Source organism: Lissotriton vulgaris, chromosome 6 (genome assembly GCF_964263255.1).
Source record: "Lissotriton vulgaris chromosome 6, aLisVul1.2, whole genome shotgun sequence".
NCBI lineage: Eukaryota > Metazoa > Chordata > Amphibia > Caudata > Salamandridae > Lissotriton > Lissotriton vulgaris.
Genome location: NC_141694.1, coordinates 817,932,519 through 817,945,987, shown reverse-complemented (window position 1 = coordinate 817,945,987; position 13,469 = coordinate 817,932,519). Strand labels below are relative to the sequence as shown.

At 40.3% G+C, this 13,469-nt stretch overlaps 1 protein-coding gene across 1 annotated transcript in view; it reads right to left on the bottom strand.

The window, feature by feature from the left end:
* Positions 1-13,469, bottom strand: part of AKT3 (AKT serine/threonine kinase 3) — a 1,006,792-nt gene that overhangs the window by 427,031 nt on the left and 566,292 nt on the right. The gene's annotated exons all lie outside the window — the stretch shown is intronic.

Below are 13,469 nucleotides of genomic sequence, written 5' to 3'. Positions count from 1 at the left end.
ATCTTATTGGCGATGATACTCAATTTAATGTTCAAGAAACAGCAGACAATATATGTATGCAATCAAGATTTCAGTAATGCATCAAAGTTTATGTCATGTAAAATGTCAATAGAAAATGTTTAAACAAAAACTGTTAGATTAATCTACAAAAATTAAAGCCTAGATAAGATCATTAAAATCGACATCTAGGTTAAAAAGAAAAAATGAAACAGTAGACAATGGTCCTCCAATAGTTTGATTAAACGAAGCTGAATCTTGTAATGATCCTCCAGCTCTCCAAACAGATCCGAACAAACTACTTCAGTTCATCGAGTAGGAAATGGTTAATGATGTCTACCACCACTATATCAAGTAGGTGAGTACACCCCGTTGACAGAGAAAAAATCTGGTCTGCTTGGCCTGTCTGGGGTTTAGACTTTAACACAGAACTTTACCTTTTTTTGACAAATGGGCTCCAAGTACAAGCTATAATAGAGCGTATTGGATTTTGGGGAAGTTCCTAGGAAAAACTATTTTGGGGGTATTTTGGGGCTAGTCAGTTGGGCAGATATGATGCTCTGGATGTGCTAAACCTTTGAAAGAAAAGTGTTGTGTATGTTTGCATAGAGTTCCTTGTGTGGGTAGCACGAATACTTAGGTTGAAAATCTCAATAGCAAGTATTTTAAATATTTACTAAGCACGGACTTCAACAGAAGTGTGTGGACAGTTCAATTACGCAATATTACATGTGCATAGTGTATCTATGCACATCACTTAAAAAAGATGAGGCAACTTGCAAAAGTTTCTATAATATATAGTGCATATATTTTGCTTTTTAAACAATGAAAGCAAATAGCTTTCTCTAGGAACTACCAGCGCTAAACAAACCAAAGAAGTAACACACTTTCATGTTAACCAAGCCGTGCAATTACCTGCATTCTTCCAGCAGCCTAAAACGCAGGCATTGAGAGACCTACAGATGCTGGATTTTGGAAGGCCAATTATGTATTACTTGCAAAAATCAAAAACTATTTTGGAAGGGAAATTATGTATTACTTACAAAAATTTAAAACAATCACGAAGGGGGAGCAGTTTTTTTAATCTCTTTTGCACAGGGAAGAAGAGGTTCCCCTATCGCCAAAGAACTAATGTGAGATGAATTGTCCAAACAATTCATAAATGTCACAAAACAGCAGGCATAACATTGGGAGAAAAACCAAGAGGACACTACAAGAAGGAAGCATTTCTCACTTTCCTGACTAATATCCCTAAACAACATTTAAATAGTAGCCACATGGTCTTCTATGAGTACCTTCAGAAAACATTACAGTGTAGAAATTCAATCCAGTAAAAATGCTCAAGTGGGAAAATGGGTGTTCAAAAAATCTACTTGCAAATAACACTCTGGTAATCCCAGCCTCCCAAGTGAAAAGTATACTACTATAAAATCAAAGCACCGCATGTCAATGCCCAATAGTCATGTTGCGTAATGAAATAGTGTAGTTACCAATAGGAGTAGATTTGCGTCTTGAAGAATTTGTGGATTCACACCCGGAAATTTGCATTGAGAGTGCACATAGGGTAGGACCTGAACAGCAGAGGTTACCTGAAGACATATGGAAACCTGGAGACAACGTCGTCAGGCTACACAGCTTCAAGATAAAAGCTTAAAGATAAAAAAATGCAGCCTGTAGTATGGTCTCAATAGAATTCTGGGACTACACATGTGAGTTTTACCAAGGTATTGTTCCAGACACCCTTATGAGTCGACAACTCTCCTGGGCAATTATGCATATAATGAAGAAAAAAAAGTTACACCTAATATGATTGGACCTTCCCAGTCTGGATTGCACTGGAGTATAAAACTAAGACTCAGCTTTTCGCAGGTAGGGAAGAAGTAGCTGATTATATGATATCACACGGGACAACTCTGATACCCAACCAGTTGCTCAAAGTCAAACACTTGGAGCTACTCAGCCATTGTTGCAGAGATGAAAGATGTAACGGCAACAGAGACATAAAAGGCAGACGTCTCCCTAGAGGCCGCCAACCTTCAATGAAGAGAAGCTAAGAACTCCCTTTCCAATGCACAAGCAAGTGGGCCTGGAGATTTGAGTAGTATCACGTCCTACATAGTGCCAGAGTTTGTTGGTATGTGCATGGGAACTTCCCACATGAGATTCCAGCCATGCACAGAATCCCACACTCCTATTGTTGTTTATGATTCTTTAAAGTCATTTCTAGCACAAATGTTTAAATACATATAGGTATCAATCAATGAATATTTATAAAGCACGTCAAATCACCCAATAGGGTATCCAGGCGCTTGCAGGTCCTGGAGGCTTATTCGAACAGCCAGGTTTTGCGGGTCATTCGGAATTCAGGAAGCGAGGTGAAGGAACAGAGTTGCATGGGAAGGCTGTTCCAGGTCTTTACTGTGATTTGGGAGAAGGAGCATCCTCCACTTCTTCTTCAGTAGATGTGGGGAGTTTGGGCAAGTAAAAGTGAGACATAGCATAGTCTTCGCGATGGTTGGAGGAAGGTCAGGTGGTGGTTAATGTAGGCAGGTACTTGGTTGTATAGAGCCTTGTGTGAGTGGGTTAGCAGCTTTAATTAACATCTCTTCTATACGAGCCAGTGGAGATGCCCGAGGTGGGGCGTGATGTGGCGGTATGTAGGGCGTATTGTAATGCCCGTTATCATCATGTACATCAGCGATTCAGAAGCAAGAGGAGATCAGTTCATTAAAATGAAGTTATCATTATACAGACACTGGTTACATGCAGCAGAGGAAAAATGCAAGCCATGGGACGCTCATTGCAGGCCACTAAATGCACATATTTCTCAATTGAAGGCATCTTGCATTTAACAATTGAGGATTTACAAGGACAAGCGTGCATCACAATCTGGGTAGCAATGTGAATTACCAATAGAGTCCAGTCCACTGCAAACTTTGATGATGTGGACATTTGTACATAGATGAGCATGTAATGAAGGTGCTTACCCTTAAAAAAAATGTTTTGCACCATTTAAGGGCTAGTAAGACACGTCCCTGTAGACAAAACAGTAATCATGGAAAGTGATTATTATTGTGTTACCTTATCATGTCCTCGCCCCCTGTAGTCATGAATAAGATTCGGCTTCTTACCACGTCAAGGGTACCATGCCGCTGATATTACCTCTATTTCCACCACTCCACCAGTGCCAGTGTTGAGCGTTTGTTTGCACGCTGTTTTTAAGCTTGTTATTCCAACACGTTTGCTGTACTCAGTAGCAAGGGGGGGCCGTGTTCTCAGAAGTGCATACAGACACAGGTGACGTTTTTACGTTACATAATTCATTTGCCTACTGAGAGATGTGGGTTTTTTGGCATTGTCATCATTAAGGGGCCCTTTTTGTTCTCAAGCTTAATCCCCTTTGTACCCCATACAATCTCATCTTTATTGAGAGCACCTATATGTAAGATTTGAAATTAACCCCTTCCATGCTGATGACGAACCCCAGCCATCATGCACTACGGTGCTCGTGTGCTGATGACGGCTGGGGTTCGTCACGGCCCGCCCCTGTTCGTGCTGTTTACAGCACACCAGGGGAATCGCGGCCGCATGGAAAGGGTTAAGGACTACAAGATCATTGTAATATCATAATTCTGTGGGAGCAGTTTGATTCATAAACAGAAGGTATACGTCAGCTTACTGGTACTTGATTAGCAGTGTCCGTATTCTTGTTATGATTTAATAATGTCTGGCGATTGCAACCAGTCATAGTTGCTACCTACTAATTGTTTGTTATGTTTCTTCTGTCATCTTCTATTATTTACAACAATCCTGTTTCCTTAGGAAAAATGGGGAAAACCAACATGTTTTCCAAAAAACCTATTGGGTTCCTACGATTTGTTTTTATGAGGTTACAACTATAATACAGGTTGCAGTCCCCTGACAGCAGTCAGGTTTGCATTTAGTGGCATGAAATGTGTCCCATATTACGATGCGCTGGAAATCAAAAGAGGGTCCCAGCGGTAGGAGATGGAGGGTGGAGCTGCTTAATTGGGCTAGTAGTGAGGGAGCGGTTCGTTATCAGATGGCGATCCGACAGAAGAATGAACAGGCGATAGAAGTGGCGAGAGCTTGGGAGGAGCTGGTTCAGCCGCTGATTACCCAATCATCCGGGGATGATCTGGAATAGTGAGACGGGGGTACAGAGGGGTAACTGTAGACCCAAGATAGAACATCCTGACCTATTGTTATCACAGACCTCATCTCTAGATTGGTCATAATTAAGTACACACCGGTGACGGGGCGGGAAGAATGGGGAGGGAGTATTCATTTGTTTAATTGTTAAATATAGAGTGTGAACAGTGATGGTTGCTACCTTGATAATGGTGGGTTGGTTACACGCAGTCGATTATTATTGTAATACCAGGGATATGCTGGACTAGAATCTTCATTAGCGGGACATTATCGGAGGTTTGGAACCATACGTTATTGGTGGAAGGGGAGAGGAATGTTTGTTAATGTTGTAACGAATTTGATTGCTGAAATGAAAATCAATAAAAATGTGTTAACAAAAAAATGAAATGAGTGTCCCATGCCTTGCATTTTTACTGTGTGGTGTGTAACCAGTGTCTGTATAGTAATAACAGAATTTTAATAAACTCCTCTCCTCTTGCTTTTGAATCACTGATGTGCATGATGAAAACAGGCATTACTATATGCCCTTCATTCCAGGAGACATGCACGTAGGCCTGCTTCTAAAAGATTCTTGCATGTTGTAAGTTATCCACAAGGTGAAGTTGACCATAGAGAATAAGGATAAGACAACTCTGACAATAAGGCATGGCAAATCAATTAAAGGGCACTGAATATTAAGTGTTGATGATAGCCCGGGATCCATAGAGGCCGTAGGAAAGGGCTGAAACATAACAATAATAATACCGACATTTGTAGAGTGCGAACAGCTACCTCCAGCAGAGGTGTCCCAGCGCTAAAGACAATAGACGGCGCACAGCCAAGCCGCAGATCCTAAGAACCCTGAGAGCAATTAGACTAGACTGAAAAGCCAAGTTTTTACAGCTTTCCTAAACAGTGGTTCTAACTTAATCAGATGCATGCAGTTAGGCAGGGAGTTCCATAGCTTGGACATCCTCACTGTAAAAGATCTGCCACCAAGGTGGGCTTTCTTAACTCGCGGAATACAAAGCAGATTTTGAGAATTGGACCTCAGAGCACTATTCGGTTTGTAGATGCATAGCAGTTGTCTCAAATAACTGGGGCACTTCCCATGGAATGACCGGAATGCTTAGGTTAGGGATCTGAATTCTTTTTGCCACCTGCAGCCAGTGAAACTCTTTATATGCGGAGAGATGTGATGACGAAATGGAACACGTCTAATCAGTCTTGCAAACGCATTCTGTACCATCTGTCATTTTTTGATAAGGTACACTGGCAAACCTAAGTAAAGGCTGCTGGCATAGTCCAGCCTAGATGTCACAGTGGCATGGACAATGACCCGTTGGTAATCCTCCGGCAGCAAATGTAGGAATTTCCGAAGGTGTCTCAGCTTGCTGTAACTGCGCAGAAAAGGAGATCTGCCTCCCACTTTATTCCCAGATTTGTTACTGTGACTGCTGGGACGGAGGGGAGCCCATTTCCATTGGCCACCATCGATCGGCTGCAGGTGGCTGAACCTTGCCAAAGAACAACATCTCCATTTTCTCTGCATTTAGTTTAAGTTTGTGGTTATTCATCCAAAGAGCGATGTCCTACAGACAGAATTTAAAATTCTTGAAGGAATCGGCTGACTGATCTTTAAAAGAAAAAAACAACTGTGTATCGTCGGCGTATGATATCACCTTCACGCCCCAGTTGTCTATTAGTGAGAACAGTGGGGCCAGGTAAATATTAAAAAGGAACGGACTCAGCGCCGACCCCTGGGGAACTCCATACCATAAATTTTATTTATTTTTATTTATTTTGATATTTATAAAGCGCAGCATATACCCTCAGGCGTCTTGGCGCTAAATCTTTGGGTTCAGACTGAGGAGGTTGTAGAGAGACCCTTTGAGTGCCATTGTGAGAAAGGACTTTAGCCAGGTAAGGGCTATACCTCTAATGCCAATGTCCTGGAGTTGCTGCGCCAAAATTAGATGATCAACCGTATCAAATGCTGCCGACAGATCCAGGAGCATTAGCATAGCTGATGCCCCTGAATCTGTAGCCATCCTCACTGACTCTGCCACCTCTAGAAGAGCCGTCTTGGTGTTGAAACCGGCTCGAAACCTAGATTGGGTATCATGCAGGATGCCTTGACTCTCAATGAAATTGGCCAGTTGTCGCTGCACCAATTTTTCGTGTTTACAAGTAATAAAAGTAGAGATAGTAGCGCCCTCCCCGACAACCCCAAATAGTGAGTTTTTAACCATACCAAAGGCAGCAAGAAAAATGGGAAATGGGGTGTCGTTTAGTTGTTTTTATCCATATTTTAAGATGCATCAGAAAAAATATTCAAAGTGATCCGGGGATATGGTTGAGCCCACCCTGGTTTAAAGGGACCAGGGTGAGTCCTAATGATAAAGCACCAATAGGGTGTTTGAGGGTCCCTAAGAAAATCATTTTTGTTCTCTTTTTAAGGACTTAGGTTCAGCTGGGCTACAGTTTGGTTAGTAGGCTGGTAGGATACTTTTGTGATTTGAGATTTTATATGGTAGACAGGTCACTATATCCAAGGTTTTTTGCACCTTAATCAGGTCAAGCTGCCTTTTACTCCTCTTTCCTTGGTACACTGGAAGACTTCACCTCGGGGGATCTCATATTTACAGGGGATGTTAACTTTATGGGATTAGAATATGGATTAGAGTATAGATAGACAAGAATCTACATTGCTTCACTCAGGAGCTTTCCCTAAACAATTGACGCAATCACTTAAGGGCATGGACGGGAGAACCACCTCAATTAGGCAGACTATATCTTCTTTTCACATGTCCATAGATCGTATTCTAGAATAGATTACGATCTAGTTTGTAATGCCCTCACGACTTTGGTCTACAAAACAATAATCCATCGAATTACATTTCCTGACCATGCATCCACAGAACTCTAACTATCCGGAGATGGTATGCCTTCCTCACATAGGTGTTGGATATTTAATCCAGCAGGAGGTCCTGTGTAACAAATTTATTTAAACCTTTTCAAAGGCAAAAAAGGTCCACCAGCATGCTGATCATTATAAAAATTCAGACTGTTCTGAGGTGGTTTTCCAGTAAACCTCTACCCCGCCACCCCCAATCTCATAAATTCCAGAGGTTGTGGTTTTCTCATGTCCTTTTAAATTTATGAATGGGAGGGGGATCATATTTGATCAAATCGGGGTAGTGTGCCGCTAAGTGTTGACGTAAGATGTTCCCTAGCATGGATAGTTCATATTTTAGTCCACCACTGTCCCATTGTTGATATTGCAGAGCCCACCCATCTCTGGGCTATCGCCAGCGGAGCTACTAGTAATTATTGAGTCAATAGTTTTTCAGGGGCGGAGGAAAGGGAAAAGTTCCTCTTCATCTACAAGGCCCAGTAGGACTTGTTGGGGGGGCTCCTCGTAAAATCAGAATTGGAAGAACACATTCATGAATATTTCTAGAAAACCCCAGAAGTTCCCAATAGGGATTGCTCATGAAATGCCATAAATCTGTCATATGCAGAAAATGTACTGGAATCCTAGCGAGCCTAAAAAGCTCAGATGTACAGTACTCAAAATTCTTGAACAGGAACTGATCCAAGCAGAGGCAGAACATAAAAAGACAACTTTTCCAACAAGGTAAGCTAATATCTCTTAGGGGAAAATTAAATGCTATAGCTTCGAAAAAAGCAGAACGGGCCCTCCATCTTAAAAACACTACTTATGACCAGGGACAAAAGGGGTTCACATCTAACCAGGCTAGAGGCTTTTGTAGATAATTATATTAATTTATATAAACGCGAACCTTGCTTGGAGGAAGCATAAATAGCCTATGTACAAACTGCTAGCCTTACACAAATCACTAGCACCGAAAGAGAAACCCTTGAAGCTCCAACAATGGACGAGGGTGCAAAAGCAGCTATTGCAATACTCAAACTACAAAAAACACGCAGGCCAGATGGCTTCACAGCAAGTGCCTATAATACATTTCTTAAGTCCTATCCCCACATCTAACCAAACTTTATTTTTATGATTTTTTTTTACATCTTATAACAGAAACAATATCAGTATTTCAGCATGCAATAGACTGTATCTAATTAGTACAGTGCAAAACATCTCCACACACTCACAAGGTCCATAGTTACAAATGTACTTAAAGATATATATATGACCTAGTCTAGGTCAGTGTGATATATATGCTGTTGCTGTTAATTTTGAAAGTCTGCCTGTAAAAGTAAGGTTGAGAAATCTGTCTATACAGAATCCCCCTAGGCCGGTCGTGGGTACATTTACATGACCAAAAAGGTTTGCATTGTCTGTGGGTGCTCTGTAAAGAGTGTGGGCTGGCAATGGTCACTGAAGCCAAGTATGATGTGGGATACTGTAATATGTTGTGAACCTCAGATCGTTCATTGTATATAGTCAAATCCTTCAATCCATCCTCTTTTCTGGGTGCAGCAAATCTGAATCAGTGTATGACAAATCCACTGTTGGGCAATAATAGCGCAAGTGCTGTAAAATGTCAGACATCATGTGGGATGAGCTTAACAAAGCCTGGTAGAGCCACGTCAGGCAACAGTTCAAATATACTGCCAATTATGGTAGAAATAATGGAGAGCATCTCACACCAGAAATAAAAAATGGCGGGACAAAACCAGGCTAAATGTATAAACACTGCATGATCAGCATGACATTGTGGACACTGATAAGGTCCCAGCGAGCCTGTCTCGTATTGTTTTTCAGGAGTTAAGAAAGCTGTGTGGATGAACTTAAAGTGGAGTAGCTTATGTTTATAGTTAATGGATTTCATTATAATCTGAGAACAACAGTGAATCCATTTAGCATCCTTGTCAGACCCTATATTGAATTCCCATGCTTCTTTGCTGCTGTTGGGATCAGCCACATTGAAGGCGGATATTGAGGTATAAAGCCTAGATACCCATCTTGTGTAGTCAGATGATCTGATTATGTGAGTTAGTGGTCTAATTTCCAGTGGCTCCTCATGGAACCCAGGCATCACCTTATGAACTGTCTATATCAACCTAATAAATCCAGAGGTGAAGTGTTGTGAATATTTTGATATTGCTCTAGTGTGAGGAATCTAACTTCAGGTGTCCCAACGCAATCTGGACTCAGAAAGCATCTGTTTCGTCCAGTGTTTCTTGGGGAGTGTGAGTAGTGGGTTATGAGCAAGGGGGTGGGCCAGTGAGAATAGAAGAGCGACTCCTGCCTTTTGACATATGGTCCATCAACTTTTGAGACCACTTTGACTATCCACTTTCTGTGTCTCAGTAGAACACTCAGTAGGAGGAGGACAGTGGAGTACCCTCTTGGAAACGAGGAAGGGTAGTCTGGCATCTGCATGATACCAAACCTTCCCAAAGTGACACTGTGCCGCTAAATCCACCATACTCAAATGGGAGTGTCATGACCTCCCAGCGAAGTCTGGGTTGTTTATCCTTCGTCAGTCTAATCAGCAGTGTTTGAAGGGTCTGGAAAAAACTCTTGCTTAGTGAGGGAGGCATTTATATAAAAATGGCAGTCTTCTCCAACTTTTTATGAATGTTACTCAGCAAGAGATAAAGAGAGATTAGTCCAAGTATGAATCTGGCACGTAAGCTTATCCAGCAGCAGACATAATTCATCCGGATCACAGACTCAGTAGCTCCACATAGAAACACTCCTTGAAATTTGATCAGGCAGTCCACTCAGCAATTATGGTAGTCTGGGGCCATCTTAGCCGTAGAGTCTGTAAGGTGAAGCAATTCTGTTTGGTCCCAAATTGATGGGTATGATAGACAATCTGGCAAATGTAATTATCTTTCACATCATGTAATGTAGTAGTACTTGTATAGCGCACGAATCACCATAAGGCATCTCGGCGCTTGTACGAATACCGCTGAGGAACCCTTCCTGGCATTTCTCTGTGAGGTGCCCACTCCTGGGCACCCCCAAGGTAAAGCCAGGCATCCTAGCGTTGTTTGGGCCGTTGTGGAGATTAAGCAAGCTATCGCCCAGAGTTGCAGAGTGGGACCCATGATTAGAATAGGCACCGAGGCGAGAATTATCAGGTCCGGGGAAATTGAGCCCAAGAGCCTCCGAGGCAGGAATTGAACCCTGGCCCGAGCCAGACCTCTGCATCAGGGTCTGCCTCTCTAACCATTGAGCCACACTTCTCCTCTCTCCATCATGGGAGAGAGGTTGTGAGATGGCTTTCGGACAAACAGTAGAATACAGTCAGCATACATAGATAGAAGCAGATGGCCCGATCAAAAAAAAAAAGAGCCTTCTATGTGAATGATAGTACTGGAGTCAGTGAGCCAGAAGGTCCTTCTGCTGTTTTTAGTTGCTGCACATGTGGTAATATTCTGGCTTGGCCTAGTACTCTATTTTTTTTGTTTTCATACTGCAGTTTTACTACTTTTCATCATTTATATGTTAACTGCCTGTAGTTTTTTTTCAAAATGGATAGGAAAAGTGTGCCTTCTAATGCTTTTAAGCATAAACAAACTGTTTCTCCGACACCTATTAAATCAAAAATTGTTGAGGCCGCTGAACATTCCCTTGTCACAATTCTGGCAGAATTACAAGCTGCTCGGTTTAATACTGACAATAGTGTTATGGAAATTACAAATATTGGTAAGGATATGACTGATTTGTCAATGAAAATCTTGGATAACAAAAATAAAATAAGAGACAGCAAATCCATGATTGACCAACTGTCCCCCATTACAGCAAAAATTGTTCCTATGAATAAACGTTTGATAGATTTGGAAAGTCAAAATAGACAATATGATGGACGGACTTTTTAATCTGCCTGAAAACACTGAAAGCTTTGATTGCAGAAGACATCTTGAGAACCCATTGTCTAACTATTTGAATTTAAAAATGTAATGAGAAATTGGAGATCGATAAGGCAGATCGCATTCCATCCCACCGCAAAACAGGTCAAACCAAACCCAGGCAATCATATTTAAAGTTCTGCAACATAACCAACAAGTTATGATAAAAAAGGCTGCAAGAGAAATTCCTTCTCTATTGGTAAAAGGTCAAAAAGGTTAGATTAATCAAGATTTCACTAAGGAAACAGTTGCCATACAGCACTAAGACCCAGACTGAGAAAATCTGGCTTCACATATGACCATTTCGACCCTTCACTATGTCTATCTGGGAAGATGACCTCTCTAAATCCTTTTGTCGCCCTCAAGATCTTCAAGCATTCACTGACCACCATTTCCTCTCTCCCTGGATACAAAAGAAGTTAAACTAATATAATTAATGGCTTACCATCACTTTCATGCCTTCTTTATGTAAGATATATTAATTATGGGCTAATGTTTGCTGGTTTATCTTGTACACGTGTGTGACTCACATTTATCAATAGCGGTTTTGTCTATGTGGTCTTTTGTCTATTTTGTGTTCCAAGTTTTACTTTTCACATCTACTTCAGTTTCTTTAATTCAATGCCATTTTTCTTGATATCTCGTTTTTCCAAACAGTTTTATGTCTCCGTATTTTTGTTTTATTTCATGGATAGTTCAAAACAGTTAAAAATTGTCTCTTTTAATGTTCAATGTTTAAGAAATCTAGTTACACTTACGTAAATATTAGATTATTTGGCTTTTTATAAAATTGGTATTTGTTCCCTTTAGGAGACTCGTGCTGATGGCAAAATATCTTACAATTATAAAAAATGGTCTGGGAATCTTATTTCCTCTCTGGCCAGCACAATCATATTTTTTTTTAAAACCTCCAACTACAGATCTTAGACAAACACTCCAATACTGACAGTTGATACTTACTTGTTAAGGATAGAATAGATACATTTGTTTTACATTTAATTAATATTTATGGCCCTACAGCGAATGACCCAAACTTTGGCAACATATTACTTTTGAAATTTCAAACTTGGCAATACTACCGTTATTGTAGTTGGGGATTGTTATCTAATATGTGACCCTCTTCTTGATAAGGCTCTTCCACAAAATTCAGACCTCCTAAAGCTTTCCAATCACTTAGAGCAGAGGCTCCCAAACTTGTTAGAACCACAATTAAATGTTCACAATGACAAACGTCTGTGACCCACCTAGCTATTATGGACACGAGGCTGCAATGTTTTAATGTAACTAAAGATTTGCGTAGTAGGGCCCGATCATTTACATACAGCACACTTTCCATTGAAATGGCCACTAAATTTACACAGACACAGTTTTACTGATTAACTATACTGCACACAAATGATAATGTGTGGGAATTGGGTTTCAGTGAATATATATCATTTGTGCATCAACAAGTAAAATGTCTAGATTTGTTTTGATCTTATTAATATCTTCATTTCCATCACACTTCAAAATTACCAAATAAAGTGCTTAATTTTTGCATTCCTAACTGCTGAACGTCTACATTTCATTTACAGGTATTTAAAAAAAAATTGTTACAAACAAATGACATCCTACAGCCTTTCCTTTCAAATAATTCACTTTATGTTTCTTTCTCCAACATCAAAGTGAGAGGAGTTTGTGAACACCAAGCAGCAATTTGTTAGAAGACATAGGCTGATATTTGACCTCAGTTTTTGAAGCGAAGCTATGTGACAAGCTAAATACAGAATTTAAAGGAATCTTTATTTATTGCTTGTACTTTTGCGACCCACCAAAAGTCAGATTGCGATCCACCAGTGAGCCAAGACCCACAGTTTGGGAAACATTGACTTGGAGCTTTGTTTAAAAATACCAACCTTATTGATTGGCGGCTTCATTTTCCCACACATAAAGAGTTACATGCTCCTCCAAAACCCATAACTCGTATTCACAAACTTTTTATCAACTAACATCAAGAAATGTTGTGTGTTCTATCACTAATCTTGTTATTGTAAATATTGGGGTATCCGACCATGCTATGATTTCACTGTGTTTACAATTGGATAATTAATCTGTTTCCAAGTGGAGATGGCATATAAATACTGACATCGCTCTTAATAATGATAGTAAGACTAAATAAAATGCTGTTTGTTATGGAGTAATATTTTTCTCCTAATACTGATGATGTGGCGTCAGATATTGTACATGGGGATGCTTTTACAGCATATTTTAGAGATATGATTGCTTTATGATCTTTATAATTTCTCACGAAAATAACAGGTTTTATGAAAAATAGACACACTGTTAATAATACAAGAATTTTGTTTCATGTTCTTGAAATGATTCCTTTCTTACCTTTTCTTCTGGCCTTCTATATTGACACGGAGAAGGAGTTTGATATGGTTCACTGGCAATTTTTATTCCGATCGCTATCGGTCATTAATTTTGGCAAGTCATTT